Source organism: Lissotriton helveticus, chromosome 5_1 (assembly GCF_964261635.1).
Source record: "Lissotriton helveticus chromosome 5_1, aLisHel1.1, whole genome shotgun sequence".
Taxonomy (NCBI): domain Eukaryota; kingdom Metazoa; phylum Chordata; class Amphibia; order Caudata; family Salamandridae; genus Lissotriton; species Lissotriton helveticus.
The window spans coordinates 1,649,698,628-1,649,715,558 of NC_136065.1; the positions used below are offsets into that span (position 1 = coordinate 1,649,698,628).

The window sequence follows — 16,931 nt, forward strand, 5'->3', positions numbered from 1 at the left end:
TCTTTCTTCTGCGCTCAATTTAAACACGGTTATAATTATTCGCCCTGCATGAAATTGAAAACAGACACTGATATGACAAGCCTGAACATTTTAATTCCCCAGGTACCGAAGGCTTTTTTCCCCACTTATCTCACTGGGTAATAAAACAAAATGTTCCAGTGCACGCGCTTAAGAGAGAGGTATTTGCCTGAGGGGAGACAGTATAAATCAGTGTATTGCTACACATTTACTCATGTACTTTCTCGGTAGGTCAATCGCATTCTTTTTAAAGTGATGTTAAACTTCTGCTAATATCGGGTGATTGGTGCAGTTGAGGAGGTTGGCGCTGCTTCTTTAATTCTGTTCTTAGCCCCTGTGCCCTCGGAGAGGTTTTTTGTCTCAGACGTGCATTTTAAAAAGATAGTCTTTTGCAAAAGCCATTAAAGGCGACATCCCGCCCGGTGCCCACAATTGATCTTAGCTGCGCATCTCTCGTCTCCCCGGTGTGAGGGCTGATATCCTCATCAGCATTCTTTTCGTTTTAGGCCAGATTAGTGTGTTTTAGGTGGCGAATCTCATTAACTACTGTAAGGCCGCCCTCTATTGTGATTTCCTTTGGAATTGTAATGTAAAAAAAAAAAGCAGGCCATCAAGGTCTTTGCCCTGGGCATCTTTCATTGGGGCACGTTTAAAGATTTAGAGCTGGCACTGCGGATTTTCCCCTTGAAAAATAAGTTTGGTCTGAAAGCAACAGACGAAAGGCTTTCCCACAGGGAGAAAAGTTTTGCACTCAGTGGACAATGGACAGTAATTCAGTGGCTGCACCATGTTACTTTATATGCCGCACAGTTTCGTCTCCCCGAACCAGCTCTGTACGGGCAGACTGACGTAGAAGGGCGCCATGGTCCTCAATATAAGCAATGAGCGTACCCCTCTAGCGTTCTCTTGCGTAATAAAAGTGCCATAATTAGGCCCTCTCTCCTCCCTCAAAGGTCACGCCGCTGCTGCACTAACAATAGCTACGCCCCTGCTGGCAGCACAAGGTACTGCATCAGTGTTCAGATACATTCGAACCGACAGCATACGGGCGAGAGCAGGCCCACTCCTGTGTTTGTTTTGAAAGCCTTAAGGGCTGGGCAGGGCCACACGCATTGACGAGCTGCGTTTCTGCCCTTCAGGGTCCGTGTGTCTCCGCAGGGCCCCGATTTACTGTGACGTTATCTACACTCGCTCAATCACTCTCGTGGCACTGCGGTCACTTACTGATAAGATGCCCACGCTGCAGCATTCAGAGAAACAGCCTTCTCCAAACAGAGCCTGCCTGCAAGCCCCGTTTCTCTCACAGATAATATCGACTGATCTCGTTATTGATTGAATGCTTTCAGAGGTTTTGTTTCCTGAAGGGCTTGATAAGGGGCAAGAAAGGTGACAAAAGATTGGTACTTGGTCCGGGAGATCTAATGGCCGCCTCGTGCATCAGCTAAATCTAAGATGAGGCCGAAGTTGTTTGGCAAAAACATAGATTCACCCAGGACTTAATTCCTCCCCTATCTCTAATCTGTCTTTAAATTTACCGGGCAATTTAGTCTTCATGTCACTGATGTTTATCACCCAAATGTGCCCCTATGAGGAACTGCACTCGGAGTCATTAATCTGCTACTGCTTTCGAACAATAAATAGCCTGTTCTCCCCTAAACGTGAAAGCAGCCACACTAGAAACATGCGTACAGCGAGTAACCATTCCACTGATCACCGGATGCTGACGACTTGTCATTTTGAATCTATACCCTACTTTTTTTTATATCTATTAGTTCATAAAAAACACAATTAGTGCTCTGCTTGTTCATTTCCTGTAGGCCCGCAGTATAATCTCACCCAGGTTTTATTTATTTTTATTTTAGACAATTTAAGGTCGGGCTGTGTCCTCTTACCCACCATAAACTACAACAACAACATTTGGTGTGTGTATGCTACACGTTTGAATTAAGACGTGCAGCTAATGGCTAATGGACAAAAAAACATTTGCCTCTACTAGCTGGTGCAAAATGACATAGACTGCCGACCAGTGAAACATTTGTATTTTAACACTGATCTGCGCAGGATATCCTTTTTGTACAGGTCAGTTAGTGATGGGGCACTGTTGGTGCTACACGAGTCTGGGAAACTGATTTACATGGAGTTTGAGGACTGTGTTATTTCTGCCTCATTTATTATGTATGTGAATTGGGTAAAATAAAGATTTGCGTTTGAAATATAAGGACATGACATGTATTTCCTAACCCCGAGTCTTCATATAATTTCAGCGAAATTATAGGGTAAATACTCAGACTTTGACATTCATTTTGAAATTAAACACACTTTTAAATCAGTTTAAGCGAGTATTAGGCTCTATACTACAAAGTATTTTTTATTCCCAAATTTTTATTTTTATTTCATTATTGTCACACTTACCCTACTTTGATTTACAAAATGACGTGTCTGAGTGCAATACAAGTTTTGTGTTGTAGTTCTCCTCTTTTGATATTTGATGCATCACTCTGACTCTGCTCAAGGTCCTCATGGAACCTCAAGCCCAAAACGAGCAAAGCTTTCATGTAGCTTCTGTATTCTCCCTCACTCTTCCCTCATACACAGATTTGAAAGGAAAGTATTACAATCTGGGGTAAAAAGGAGAGACAATAAATACCCATTTGACAGCTGGTTTGTAAGAAGTGAAACCAGAAAACAAGAGATTAATCCACGATTCCCATTTGTCAGACTTGTGCTGTGTTTTTAATCTTTAAAACTGCTGTTTTTTCTAACAGTTTGAATTAAATATCTTGTTTTGTGTTCAATTTATACTGTTAAAAAATAAATTTTTGCTTGTGACTGTTTGAATTGAACTTTTGGTTTCTTTGGTACTGTTTTAAACTTATCCTTTTCCTACCTGTGTCTGTTTGAAAAACTGTCATAGTTTTCCCTGTACTATGCTTAGACGTGCAGGGGCAACACCCCCGGCCGCCACCTCCTTTTGAGTCTTTAAAAGTTAAAAAGGCCTCTGAGACTGAAAAGAGTCAATTTACGAAAACTGCTGAATCTGCGTTGAGGTTTAAAACTATGTTTGGAAAGTGTATGTAAACCTCGTTTTTGGTTAGAAGAAGAGATTTGTTGAAGTGAGCGAAAAGCAGTTTTTAAGTGGCTTAGATTTGACCCTACCTGCAGGGTGAACCAGCAAATTGTGGATTGAGTTCATCTGTATCCATGGAGATTATTTTCTTAAGGAGCAGCTCACTGCCCCCTGACCTTCAGCCTGGGCCTTTCTTGATTGACCCTCTAGCTCTTAAGTTAACCCTGATCCCACCACCCACCTGCAGTATACCTTAAGGTGAGAGCAGGGCACCCCACGACAGCCACCTCCATCTTGTAGCCTCAGCCTCTCTGTGTCCTTCAGAGCCCAGTGAACAAATGACAGAGAAGGTGGTAAGAAGACAGACTTGTGCTGTGTTTTTAATCGTTAAGACTGCTGTTTTTAGGGCTCGGCTGAACGCACGGAAGCGCGTCTCCGCCGAGGCTCTTTTGTTGGCATGTGTGCTTCCCAGGAGACAATCCTGGCCGCACGCATCGCCTTGGAGGCGATTTCAAACTGACACGCGAACGAGCGCTGCGGCCTGGCGCTGTCTCCTGGGAAGCACACACGCAAGCGCTCAGCCGATGGCTGTAAATCGTGTCCTTATCTTGGTTCTTCTCTGGAACTCTAATCACCCTACTCACGATGTCGCTTGGTCCTGCTCTCCCTTTCGACCGTCGCAGACCAATAAAAATAGCATTTTTCGGATTGCCGTAGTGCTATTGTATCCAACGTGCATTGCGGAGAAGGGCAACACAAACGACATCCATTTAAAGCTGTAAATTAGCAACTTTTATTTAATAGGCATGCTTTCAACTTGAGACACTACTAATCAGCACATGCTCAAAGGACGCATATTGTATGCCACGCTCAAAGCGCCAACCATCACCTAGGATGAGAAATGGTGCTTTCCGTGAGGGTGGTACAAATCACCTACTGAAATAACAGGAACAACCAAAGTTCAGCTCTACGTTCCATACATTTTTTCTTTTACTAAGCGTTGGTAAAGGGTTGCTAGTAAAGGCTGACGAGTGGAATTGCAAGTGGTAAGTTTGTTTTTAAGGGTAACCTCGTGCCTTATTTCCGTTGATTTAGTTGCATATGCCGCGGTACGTTCCCCATGGATGTCAATAATGGGCAGCCACGTACAGGGGCGTAGCTCCCAGTGGTGCAGCAGGTTCATTTGCACCGGGGCACAGATGTCTTAGGTGACCACTGAACCCTGATTATTTCTGTATTTTAAAATTCAAATATTTCATTAAGGTCTTTGAGCCTAAAGCATGTTCTGACTGGCATATGCGTCTCTAGTAGTGCACCAGAAACCATAGTAGACCTTCATTAGTAACTCCCCACATGTGAATCTTCAGGTTTTATAGACCGATTAACCAGGTGGCCCTAGAAAACTCTAAAATAAAGTGGTCTCTGGCTATTGATGTACTAGTGCAATGCCTTCAACCTCACTGGACTGCTCCGGTGGGTTGTGGGTGTGTGGTTGGGGAATGGGTCAAGAATGGGCTGGTATTGTCCTCACAAACTGCACTGTTTCCATTATGAGTTTGCTTCAGAACTTCTACAAACAATCCTCCCCTTTCTTCTTGGATTTCCAGTGCTGGTGCTCTGCTAAGAGAAAAGTAGGGCATGCCTGTGGCTCATAAGCCTTTAGCGTTCCTTTCAGAGCCCTTGGACTATACCATTTCACGCTAAAGGGCAATATTTCTCTCCATGAGTTCCCATACCTGGCGCGTCACACAGTTTGGTGCAGATTGAGAGTGCAGATTGAGAGTGCAGATTGAGAGTGCAGATTGAGAGTGCAGATTGAGAGTGCAGATTGAGAGTGCAGATTAAGAGTGCAGATGCAGAGTGCAGATGCAGATGCAGAGTGCAGATGCAGAGTGCAGATGCAGATGCAGAGTGCAGATGCAGAGTGCAGATTGAGAGTGCAGACACACGGACACCACCACTGCCATGCACACACGGACACCACCACTGCCATGCACACACGGACACCACCACTGCCATGCACACACGGACACCACCACTGCCATGCACAGACACGGACAGCACCCGTGCTTAATTTGTAAAAAAAAAAGTGCCAGGGCTTTCATTTGTAAAAAATTAAGTGAAAGGGCACTCGTCAGGAGGCTACTGTAGTTAGCCATACACATTACGCGACTTTGAGCTATTGGCATTGTAAATGACAATGAATTTTATTTATGTTTTGGTTTTTAAAACATAAATAAAAGACCTTGTCATTTACAATGTCAAGACCTTAAACTTGCGTTCATGTACAATGCTAATAGCTCTAATTTTTGCAATGCCGAGACCGTTGCATTGTAAATGCTTGTTATATGTGAGTTTCTGTATGTTGTTTCCAAGTCATTCTTTCTAGGAGTCACACCTTGTCTTAAGTTTGCTTATTGACAAGCTTCCCTTTCCTGCTTTCATCGTATCAAGAAGACTTCATGAAAACCATTGAACCATAAACTATTGCCTCACCCCTTCCGAACGCCTGACAAACGCCATTCTCACCCCGCCGGGCAAGCCCCGCCGGGCAAAGCCAAATAAGCCAAGCATATTTGAAGTTCCTTTGAAAGTCAGAGCGAGGACTATGACCTCTGTTCCGACTGAGTCTGCATCCACAGAAAGGATGAAATAAGGATCTAGAAATTTCACCAAGGAGATGTGAACTTCATCCCCCTTAAAATACTTTTCCTCCCAGATGCCCCGGCTCTTAGTCAAATGAGGTTAATCTTCAAAACCCCACCCCCACTAACCATAAATATCCGACTCTCCTGCTGTCCATTCAAATGATACAAGGTATCTTGTACATAGAGAGAATGTGAGAAAAAGCAGAATCGCTTCATAGATTTGGTGACCTTGGAAGGGTCGGCTGGATAAAGAAGTGAACCTGATTTGGGGAAAAAAAGTATCATGATGGGGATGAGGAAAAGAGAACATGGACCACATTCACAAGTTAGAGAAATAAATGTAATAGGTTGAATGGTTTTAAAAAGTTAACTTTGAGCATGAATTGTGTTTTTTAAACTGCAAAGAATTAAAAAATCAATGTGGGATTGGAGGCACAATCTGAGCAGAAAGCACCATAAGCTGCTATGGTGCAACTCTTATGTTGACTAGAAACATTAATATGATGATGCTCTTCCTTTGATATGTCTTTCAGTTAAATTGTATTGTAAGTAGCTGATACAGCACTGTTTGCAGCTCCTCAGTATATGGTTATCCCGTGACAACAATGTTTTCATCATATTTATTATTCTACAAAAGTATTTTTAAATGCACTGATGTGGTGTTTGCATGCTATGCAAGACGGCACATCATGGAATGTTTATAAGGAGCATCGAATAGGATTGTGATATTTGCACCTGGAAGAGTCGGACACGTAGATCCTGAAAAGAAGTAAAGACTCTCTAGCAAGGGCCGTCTTTACCCTGAGTTTAATCTTTACTTTTAGTGAAATGGTTTATGAAAAACCAGTAAGCTGCTCCAGGTGAGGCTCGGTCTCACAACCTCGGGATGCATCAATGCAAGTACTGCTGTATAAGTACCGCGCGCTAACAGATTGCGCCACTGGAGCTCACTGTTCTCATATCTCCCCAGTTGAGCCATCTAGAGCTGACCAAGTAGATACTGGCACTGCTCCCTTATTCACTGTGCAAGATCGACTCACATGCTAGCATGTTATCATGACTATTAAAAACTACAGTCCTAATGGAACAGATTTGATAATTCTGCTATATCATGTGCTCTGTCTATTGAACACCACATACATTTGCCAGTTCTGACACAGTCTAGGAGAAACTTATGATTATTTGTAATTAGCACATAGTAAGAATTTCCTAAAAAATGAAACATAGTCACCTAAGGCAGACGAGGTGGCCGAGTGGTTAAGTCGATGGACTGCTAATCCATTGTGCTCTGCACGCGTGGGTTCAAATCCCACCTTTGTCGGAACGCCATCAGACACTCTTTTGAAGGTGGGCATGTCTCGTAGTACAATTACACTCTCTTTCAAGACACAGCCATAATCCACTAGAAGGGCCCAACTGACTATTCCATTTTGGCAATTATGTCAAATTAAGGGAAGTGTTTTGTGCTTAATTGAAATTAGATCTTTCATGAAGTGTCCAGAGGATTGCCTTTCCCTCACTCCTGGCCTTCTAACCAGTTTGGATAGATAGACTGATAAGAAAGCAGCTCTTACTCCTAAAGTTTCAGCCATCTCAAGTGTATGACTGTTGACATATGTCTGCCCCACAGAGACAGATCACTTCTAATAAGTGAGTTCTTTATCTGTCACTGATTGCGGACATACTAACTAGAGCTATCAGTATGGTCATAAATGTGAATACTCTTATGTTCTCAAATCAAAATGGAGTTTTTCCTACTTCCAAGAAAAGTGTCTTAAGCATGCTCTTCAATTTGTGCACGCATGTAGACATTCAAATGCAACTGCATTTCCATACAGAGTCTCAAAATCATAGATATCTTCATACCGCAGTAAGAATACATGAAGCGATTTACATACTGCAGGCAGGCAGGCCTTGTAGCTCAGTGGCAGAGCACTGGTCTTGTAAACCAGGGGTCATGAGTTCAAGCCTCATCAGGGCCTTTTTATATGTGAGTTTCTGTATGTTGTTTCCAAGTCATTCTTTCTAGGAGTCACACATTGTCTTAAGTTTGCTTATTGACAAGCTTCCCTTTCCTGCTTTCATCGTATCCAGAAGACTTCATGAAAACCATTGAACCATAAACTATTGCCTCACCCAACGCCTGACAAACGCCATTCTCACCCCGCCGGGCAAGCCCTGCCGGGCAAAGCCAAATAAGCCATGCATATTTGAAGTTCCTTTGAAAGTCAGAGGGAGGACTATGACCTCTGTTCCGACTGAGTCTGCATCCACAGAAAGGATGAAATAAGGATCTAGAAATTTCACCAAGGAGATGTGAACTTCATCCCCCTTAAAATACTTTTCCTCCCAGATGCCCCGGCTCTTAGTGAAATGAGGTTAATCTTCAAAACCCCACCCCCACTAACCATAAATATCCGACTCTCCTGCTGTCCATTCAAATGATACAAGGTATCTTGTACATAGAGAGAATGTGAGAAAAAGCAGAATCGCTTCATAGATTTGGTGACCTTGGAAGGGTCGGCTGGATAAAGAAGTGAACCTGATTTCGGGAAAAGGAGTATCGTGATGGGGATGAGGAAAAGAGAACATGGACCACATTCACAAGTTAGAGAAATAAATATAATAGGTTGAATGGTTTTAAAAAGTTAACTTTGAGCACGAATTGTGTTTTTTAAACTGCAAAGAATTAAAAAATCAATGTGGGATTGGAGGCACAATCTGAGCAGAAAGCACCATAAGCTGCTATGGTGCAACTCTTATGTTGACTAGAAACATTAATATGATGACGCTCTTCTTTTGATATGTCTTTCAGTTAAATTGTATTGTAAGTAGCTGATACAGCACTGTTTGCAGCTCCTCAGTATATGGTTATCCCGTGACAACAATGTTTTCATCATATTTATTATTATACAAATGTATTTTTAAATGCACTGATGTGGTGTTTGCATGCTATGCAAGACGGCACATCATGGAATGTTTATAAGGAGCATCGAATAGGATTGTGATATTCGCACCTGGAAGAGTCGGACGCGCAGATCCTGAAAAGAATTAAAGACTCTCTAGCAAGGGACGTCTTTACCCTGAGTTTAATCTTTACTTTTAGTGAAATGGTTTATGAAAAACCAGTAAGCTGCTCCAGGTGAGGCTCGAACTCACAACCTCAGCATGCCTCAATGCAAGTACTGCTGTATAAGTACCGCGCGCTAACCGATTGCGCCACTGGAGGTCACTGTTCTCATATCTCCCCAGTTGAGCCATCTAGAGCTGACCAAGTAGATCAGGGGTGCCCAAACCTGTCCTGGCGGGCCGTATCCATGCCAGATTTTTGGGATATCCACATCTGGTGATCACGGTTCGATCCCCGGCGCCGGCGGCAGATCAGAGTTCCCAGGACGGGGTCCATGTGACCCGGGCAGTCCTATCCCCTGGGTGTACGTGGTTGTCCGACATGTCGGTCGGATGTGCTTTTACGTACCGGATCGGAATCGGCCCCCATAAAATCGTACGTAAAGTATATAGCAAATCAACCTGAAATCTGCTGGGTCAGAAAGGGCTCGATTCCGATCCGTGTCGGAAGGTTAGGAGTCCGTACAAATTTGTCGGGACGGCATGGCAGAGTGCCCGGGATGGGCTCCATGGCTCTTGGGCAGTCGTCCCCCGGGCGTCCGGGGCTCCATCCAGGCCGACGGCATGGCAGAGTGCCCGAGACGGGCTCCATGGCTCTTGGGCATTCGTCCCCCGGGCGTCCGGGGCTCCATCCAGGCTGACGGCATGGCAGAGTGCCCGGGACGGGCTCCATGCATCCCGGGCATTCGTCCCCCGGGCGCCCGGGGCTACATCCAGGCTGACGGTATGGCAGAGTGCCCAGGTCGGGCTCCATGGTTTTCACGGTGGTCCTCCCCTGGGTGTCAGGGGGCTCCTGGCCGACGGCATGGAAATGTGCCAAGGACGGGCTCCATGCGTCCCGGGCATTCGTCCCCCGGGCGTCCGGGGCTCCATCCAGGCCGACGGCATGGCAGAGTGCCCGGGTCGGGCTCCATGGTTTCCAGGGTGGTCCTCCCCAGGGTGTCGGGGCGCTCCAGGCCGACGGCATGGAAAAGTGCCCAGGACGGGCTCCATGCGTCCTGGGCATTCGTCCCGGGACGGGGACGGGGACGGGGACGGGGTGGGAAAGAGTCCAGGCGGCTTCACCTTCATGCCCGGCCATCTGATCGGCCAGATTTCCTCGGCCATCTGGTCACCCGCAACGCTTTCCTATGGCGGGGGGGGACCAGATGGCCGAACTTCCCTGGAAGTCCCGATGAGGTGCCATTCGCCTCCCGGATCCCAGCGAGGGCTCCATGAGGTCGGGTTCTTTCACGCCTTGGGTCCCCTCTGTCACCTCGCGTGCACAGATTGCAAGAAAGGGGGGTAATTTCCCTCCGGATTACTAGGGGCAGGGTATGCCCGGACACCCCTCCAGGGCTGGTGGTTCTCTGCCATGGGGACCAGATAGGCTATGCCTGGGCAACACCTCCCTAGGCCACCCGGGGCTTCCTTCCTCCAGGCCAACTGCATGTCAAATTGCCCAGGACGGGCTCCATGGCTCTTGGGCAGTCGTCCTCCGGGCGTCCGGGGCTCCATCCAGGCCGACGGCATGGCAGAGTGCCTGGGACGGGCTCCATGTGTCCCGGGCCTTCTTCCCCCGGGCGTCCGGGGCTCCATCCAGGCTGACAGCATGGCAGAGTGCCCGGGTCGGGCTCCATGGTTTTCAGGGTGGTCCTCCCCTGGGTGTCGGGGCGCTCCAGGCCGAAGGCATGGAAAAGTGCCCAGGACGGGCTCCATGCGTCCCGGGCATTCGTCCCCCGGGCGTCCGGGGCTCCATCCAGGCTAACGGTATGGCAGAGTGCCCGGGTCGGGCTCCATGTCTTTCACGGTGGTCCTCCCCTGGGTGTCTGGGGGCTCCAGGCCGAAGGCATGGAAAAGTGCCCAGGACGGGCTCCATGCGTCCCGGGCACGGGCACGGGGACGGGGACAGGGTCGGGAGAGTCCAGGCGGCTTCACTTCCGTGTCCAGCCATCTGATCGCCCAGATTACCTCGGCCATCTGGTCGCCCGGATCCCCCCGGGCATCTGGTCGCCCGCAACGCTTTCCTATGGGGCGACCAGATGGCCGAACTTCCCTGGAAGTCCCGATGAGGTGCCATTCGCCGCCCGGATCCCAGCGAGGGCTCCAGGAGGTCGGGTACATTCGCGCCTTGGGTCCCCTCTGTCACCTCGCGTGCACAGATTACAAGAAAAGTGCGTAATTTTCCTCCGGATTACTAGGGAGAGGGGTACGCCCGGACACCCCTCCGAGGCTGGTGGTTCTCTGCCATGGGGACCAGATGGGCTATGCCTGGGCAACACCTCCCTAGGCCACCCGGGGCTTCCTTCCTCCAGGCCAACTGCATGTCAAATTGCCCAGGACGGGCTCCATGGCTCCTGGGTAGTCGTCCCCCGGGCGTCCGGGGCTCCATCCAGGCTGACGGCATGGAAAAGTGCCCAGGACGGGCTCCATGCGTCCCGGGCATTCGTCCCCTGGGCGTCACGGGCTCCATCTAGGCTGACGGTATGGCAGAGTGCCCGGGTCGGGCTCCATGGTTTTCACGGTGGTCCTCCCCTGGGTGTCTGGGGGCTCCAGGCCGAAGGCACGGAAAAGTGCCCAGGACGGGCTCCATGCGTCCCGGGCATTCGTCCCCCGGGCTTCCGGGGCTCCATCCAGGCTGACGGCATGACAGAGTGCCCAGGTCGGGCTCCATGGGTCCCGTGCAGCCCTCCCCCGGGCGTCCGGGGCTCCCACCGCCAGGCCGACGGCATGTCAAAGTGCCCAGGACGGGCTCCATGAGTCCGGGACAGTCCTCCCCCGGGCGTCCGGGACACCCATCTCCAGGAGGCCAACGGCATTGGCAAAGTACCCAGGACGGGCTCCATGGGTCCCGGGCAGACCTCCCTCGGGCGTCCGGGGCACCCATCTCCATGAGGCCAACGGCATTGGCAAAGTACCCAGGACGGGCTCCATGGGTCCCGGGTAGACCTCCCCCGGGCGTCCGGGGCACCCATCTCCACGAGGCCAGCGGCATTGGCAAAGTACCCGGGAAGGGCTCCATGGGTCCCGGGTAGACCTCCCCCGGGCGTCCGGGGCACCAATCTCCATGAGGCCAACGGCATTGGCAAAGTACCCAGGACGGGCTCCATGGGTCCCGGGCAGACCTCCCCCCGGGCGTCCGGGGCTCCCACCTCCAGGCCGACGGAATGTCAAAGTACCCAGGACGGGCTCCATGGGTCCCGGGCAGCTTCCCCCGGGCGTCCGGGGCACCCACCTCCAGGCCGACGGCATGTCAAAGTACCCAGGACGGGCTCCACGGGTCCCGGGCATTCCTCCCCCAGGTCGTCCGGGCCCTAGAGCTCCGGTGGTCCAACCTGCGCCTGAGGCCCAGCCGGGGTCCAAGAGCCCTGCCTTGCGTGGGCAGGCAGTCAGGAACCCTACCGCGAAGGCTTGGGATGGATGGGGAGCTGGGAGTCCTTTCGATCCCTCTGGTCGCCCACGATGCTTTCCAATGGGGCGACCAGATGGCCGGGCTTCCCTGGAAGTCCCGATGAGGTGCCATTCGGCTCCTGGATCCCAGCTAGGGCTCCATGAGGTCGGGTTCTTTTACGCCTTGGGTCCCTTCTGTCACCTCGCGTGCACGGATTGCAAGAAAGGGGGGTAATTTCCCTCCGGATTACTAGGGGCAGGGTACGCCCGGACACCTCTCCAGGGCTGGTGGTTCTCTGCCCGGGGGACAAGATGAGATATGCCTGGGCAACACCTCCCCCGGGCGTCTGGGGGCTCCATTCTCCGGGCCAACGGCATGGCTCAATGCCCAGGACGGGCTCCACGTGTCCCGGACAGACCTCCCCTGGGCGTCCGGGGCACCCATCTCCAGGAGGCCAACGGGATGGCAAAGTACCCGGGAAGGGCTCCACGGGTCCCGGGCAGCCTTCCCCCGGGCGTCCGGGGCTCCCACCTCCAGGCCGACGGCATGTCACACTGCCCAGGACGGGCTCCATGGGCCCCAGACAGACCTCCCCCGGGCGTCCGGGGCACCCATCTCCAGGAGGCCAACGGGATGGCAAAGTACCCGGGAAGGGCTCCACGGGCCCCGGACAGCCCTCCCCCCGGGCGTTCGGGGCACACATCTCCAGGAGGCCAACGGCGTTGCAAAGTACCCGGAAAGGACTCCACGGGTACCGGGCAGTCTTCCCCCGGGCGTCCGGGGCACCCATCTCCATGAGGCCAACGGCATTGGCAAAGTACCCGGGAAGGGCTCCACGGGTCCCGGGCAGGCCTCCCCCGGGCGTCCAGGGCACCCACCTCCAGGCCGACGGCATGTAAAAGTGCCCAGGACGGGCTCCATGGGTCCCGGGCAGCCCACCCCTGGGCATCTGGGGCACCCATCTCCAGGAGGCCAACGGCGTTGCAAAGTACCCGGGAAGGGCTCCACGGGTACCGGGCAGTCCTCTCCCGGGCGTCCGGGGGCTCCCTTCTCCAGGCCGACGGTATGGTTCAATGCCCAGGACGGGACGTCAAGTGGCCAGGACGGGCTCCATGCGTCCCGGGCATTCGTCCCGGGACGGGGACGGGGTGGGGAAGAGTCCAGGCGGCTTCACCTCCATGCCCGGCCATCTGATCGCCCAGATTCCCTCGGCCATCTGGTCGCCCGGATCCCTTCGGGCATCTGGTCGCCCGCAACGCTTTCCTATGGGGTGGGACCAGATGGCCGAACTTCCCTGGAAGTCTTAATGAGGTGCCATTCGCCTCCCGGCTCCCAGCGAGGGCTCCATGAGGTCGGGTTCTTTCACGCCTTGGGTCCCCTCTGTCACCTCGCGTGCACAGATTGCAAGAAAGGGGGGTAATTTGCCTCCGGATTACTATGGGGCAGGGTATGCCCGGACACCCCTCCAGGGTTGGTGGTTCTCTGCCATGGGGACCAGATGGGATATGCCTGGGCAACACCTCCCTAGGCCACCCGGAGCTTCCTTCCTCCAGGCCAACTGCATGTCAAATTGCCCAGGACGGGCTCCATGGCTCTTGGGCAGTCGTCCCCCGGGCGTCCGGTGCTCCATCCAGGCCGACGGCATGGCAGAGTGCCCGGGACAGGCTCCATGCGTCCCGGGCCTTCGTCCCCCCGGGCGTCCGGGGCTCCATCCAGGCTGACAGCATGGCAGAGTGCCCGGGACGGGCTCCATGCGTCCCGGGCCTTCGTCCCCCGGGCGCCCGGGGCTCCATCCGGGCTGACGGCATGTCCGAGTGCCCAGGACGGGCTCCACGGGTCCCGGGCATCCGGGGCTCCCTTTCCCCGGGCCAACGGCTTGTCAGAGTGCCCAGGACGGGCTCCACGGGCCCCGGGCGTCCGGGGCTCCCTTCCCCGGGCCAGCGGCATGTCAGAGTGCCCAGGACGGGCTCCACGGGCCCCGGTCATCCGGGGCACCCTTCCCCGGGCCAGCGGCATGTCAGAGTGCCCAGGACCAGTTCCACGGGTCCCGGGCAGTCCTCCCCCGGGCGTCCGGGGCTCCCTTCCCCGGGCCAAAGCATTTCAGAGTGCCCAGGGCGGGCTCCACGGGTTCCGGGCGTCCAGGTCTCCCTTCCCCGGGCCAACGGCTTGTCAGAGTGCCCAGGACGGGCTCCACGGGCCCCGGGCGTCCGGGGCACCCTTCCCCGGGCCAGCGGCATGTCAGAGTGCCCAGGACGAGTTCCACGGGTCCCGGGCAGTCCTCCCCCGGGTGTCCGGGGCTCCCTTCCCCGGGCCAAAGCATTTCAGAGTGCCCAGGACGGGCTCCACGGGTCCCGGACGTCCGGGGCTCCTTTCCCCGGGCCAACGGCATACAGGAGTGCCCAGGATGGGCTCCACGGGTCCCGGACGTCCGGGGCTCCCTTCCCCGGGCCAACGGCATACAGGAGTGCCCAGGACGGGCTCCACAGGTCCCGGTCGTCTGGGGCTCCCTTCCCCGGGCCAACGGCTTGTCAGAGTGCCAAGGACGGGCTCCACGGGTCCCGGTCGTCTGGGGTCCCTTCCCCGGGCCAACAGCTTGTCAGAGTGCCCAGGACGCGCTCCACGGGTCCCGGGCAGTCCTCCCCCGGGCCAACAGCAGGTCAGAGTGCCCAGGACGGGCTCCACGGGTCCCGGGCAGCCCGCCCCCCGGGCGTTCGGGGCACCCATCTCCAGGAGGCCAACGGCGTTGCAAAGTACCCGGGAAGGGCTCCACGGGTACCGGGCAGTCCTCCCCCGGGCGTCCGGGGCTCCCTTCTCCAGGCCAACGGCATGGTTCAATGCCCAGGACGGGCTCCATGTGTCCTGGACAGACCTCCCCCTGGGTGTCCGGGGCACCCATCTCCAGGCCAACGGCATGGCTCAATGCCCAGGACGGGCTCCATGGGTCCGGGGAGGCGTCCCATGCGCCTCCGGGCTTGGGAGCCCCGGCTGGGTCCAGGGGCCCGGGCGGGCCCCGGGTCGGGTGCTCCGGCCCTGGTCCCTGTCTCCCAGCCTACCGCACTGCCAAGGGCCTAGGAATGGGTTCCGTTGTTCCCGGGGAGCCTCCCCTTGCTTGGCTGGGTTCAGGAGCAGTGGCTAGGGCCCCTGAGGGCCCGGGGAGGGCGGCCTCCCCACCCCGGGCTCTGTCCTTGGTCCTGCTGCATGGCAGGGTGCCCGGGACGGGGTCCGGAGGGACCGGGGAGGCGTCCCATGCACCTCCGGGCTTGGGAGCCCCGGCTGGGTCCAGGGGCCCGGGCGGGCCCCGGGTCGGGTGCTCCGGCCCTGGGCCCTGTCTCCCAGCCTGCCGCACTGCCAAGGGCCCGGGAAGGGGTTCCGATGTGCCCGGGGAGCCTCCCCTTGCTTGGCTGGGTTCAGGAGCAGTGGCTAGGGCCCCTGAGGGCCCGGGGAGGGCGGCCTCCCCACCCCGGGCTCTGTCCTTGGTCCTGCTGCGTGGCAGGGTGCCCGGGACGGGGTCCGGAGGGACCGGGGAGGCGTCCCATGCACCTCCGGGCTTGGGAGCCCCGGCTGCGTCCAGGGGCCCGGCCGGGCCCCGGGTCGGGTGCTCCGGCCCTGGGCCCTGTCTCCCAGCCTGCCGCACTGCCAAGGGCCCGGGAAGGGGTTCCGATGTGCCCGGGGAGCCTCCCCTTGCTTGGCTGGGTTCAGGAGCAGTGGCTAGGGCCCCTGAGGGCCCGGGGAGGGCGGCCTCCCCACCCCGGGCTCTGTCCTTGGTCCTGCTGCGTGGCAGGGTGCCCGGGACGGGGTCCGGAGGGACCGGGCAGGCGTCCCATGCGCCTCCGGGCTTGGGAGCCCCGGCTGAGTCCAGGGGCCCGGGCGGGCCCCGGGTCGGGTGCTCCGGCCCTGGGCCCTGTCTCCCAGCCTGCCGCACTGCCAAGGGCCCGGAAAGGGGTTCCGATGTGCCCGGGGAGCCTCCCCTTGCTTGTCTGTGTTCAGGAGCTCCATCCGGGGCCCCTGAGGGCCCGGGGATGGCGGCCTCCCCACCCCGGGCTCCGTCCTGGGTCCTGGCGCGTGGCAGGGTGCCCGGGACGGGGTCCGGCGTGCCAGGGGAGGCTCGCCCTGCGCCTCTGGGCCTGGGAGCCCCGGCTGGGTCCAGGGGCCCGGCCGGGGCCCCGGGTGGGGCGCTCCGTCCCTGGGCCCTGTCCCCCGGCCTGCCGCACTGCCAAAGTCCCGGGACGGGGTTCTGTGGTGCCCGGGGAGCCTCCCCGTGCTTGGCTGGGTCCAGGAGCCCCACCCGGGGCCCCTGAGGGCCCCGGGGAGGGTGGCCTCCCCACCCCGGGCTCCGTCCTGGGTCCTGCCGCGGGGCAGGGTGCCCGGGACGGGGTCCGGCGGGCCCGGGGAGGCTTCCCCTGTGCCTCTGGGCCTGAGAGCCCCGGCTGGGTCCAGGGGCCCGGTCGGGGCCCCGGGTCGGGCGCTCCGGCCCTGGGCCCTGTCCCCCGGGCTGCCGCTCCACCCAGGGCCCAGGACAGGGGTCCGTCGGTCCCTTGCAGGCCTCCCCTGCTTGTCAAGGTGTAAGCGGGCCCCGGGTCGGAGGGCCCGCCGGCCCCTGGCAGCCTCCATGGCTGTGGCCCGGCTGGGGCCCCGGGCCTCCGGCCCGCCATGCCCCGGGCGCCTGCTCCCTCCTTCGTGGGGGCACGGGGCGACCGGA

At 55.6% G+C, this 16,931-nt stretch overlaps 3 non-coding genes across 3 annotated transcripts; 2 read left to right on the forward strand and 1 right to left on the reverse strand.

The window, feature by feature from the left end:
• The first annotated feature begins 6,972 nt into the window (after positions 1 to 6,972).
• On the forward strand, positions 6,973 to 7,054 carry TRNAS-GCU (transfer RNA serine (anticodon GCU)). The gene has a single exon. It is a non-coding gene; the product is annotated as a tRNA-Ser (tRNA).
• Positions 7,055 to 7,643: 589 nt separating this feature from the next.
• Positions 7,644 to 7,715, forward strand: TRNAT-UGU (transfer RNA threonine (anticodon UGU)). The gene has a single exon. It is a non-coding gene; the product is annotated as a tRNA-Thr (tRNA).
• Positions 7,716 to 8,867: 1,152 nt separating this feature from the next.
• Positions 8,868 to 8,962, reverse strand: TRNAI-UAU (transfer RNA isoleucine (anticodon UAU)). Its single transcript has 2 exons — positions 8,925 to 8,962; positions 8,868 to 8,903 (listed from the first exon to the last, which is right to left on the reverse strand). It is a non-coding gene; the product is annotated as a tRNA-Ile (tRNA).
• Positions 8,963 to 16,931: the final 7,969 nt, after the last annotated feature.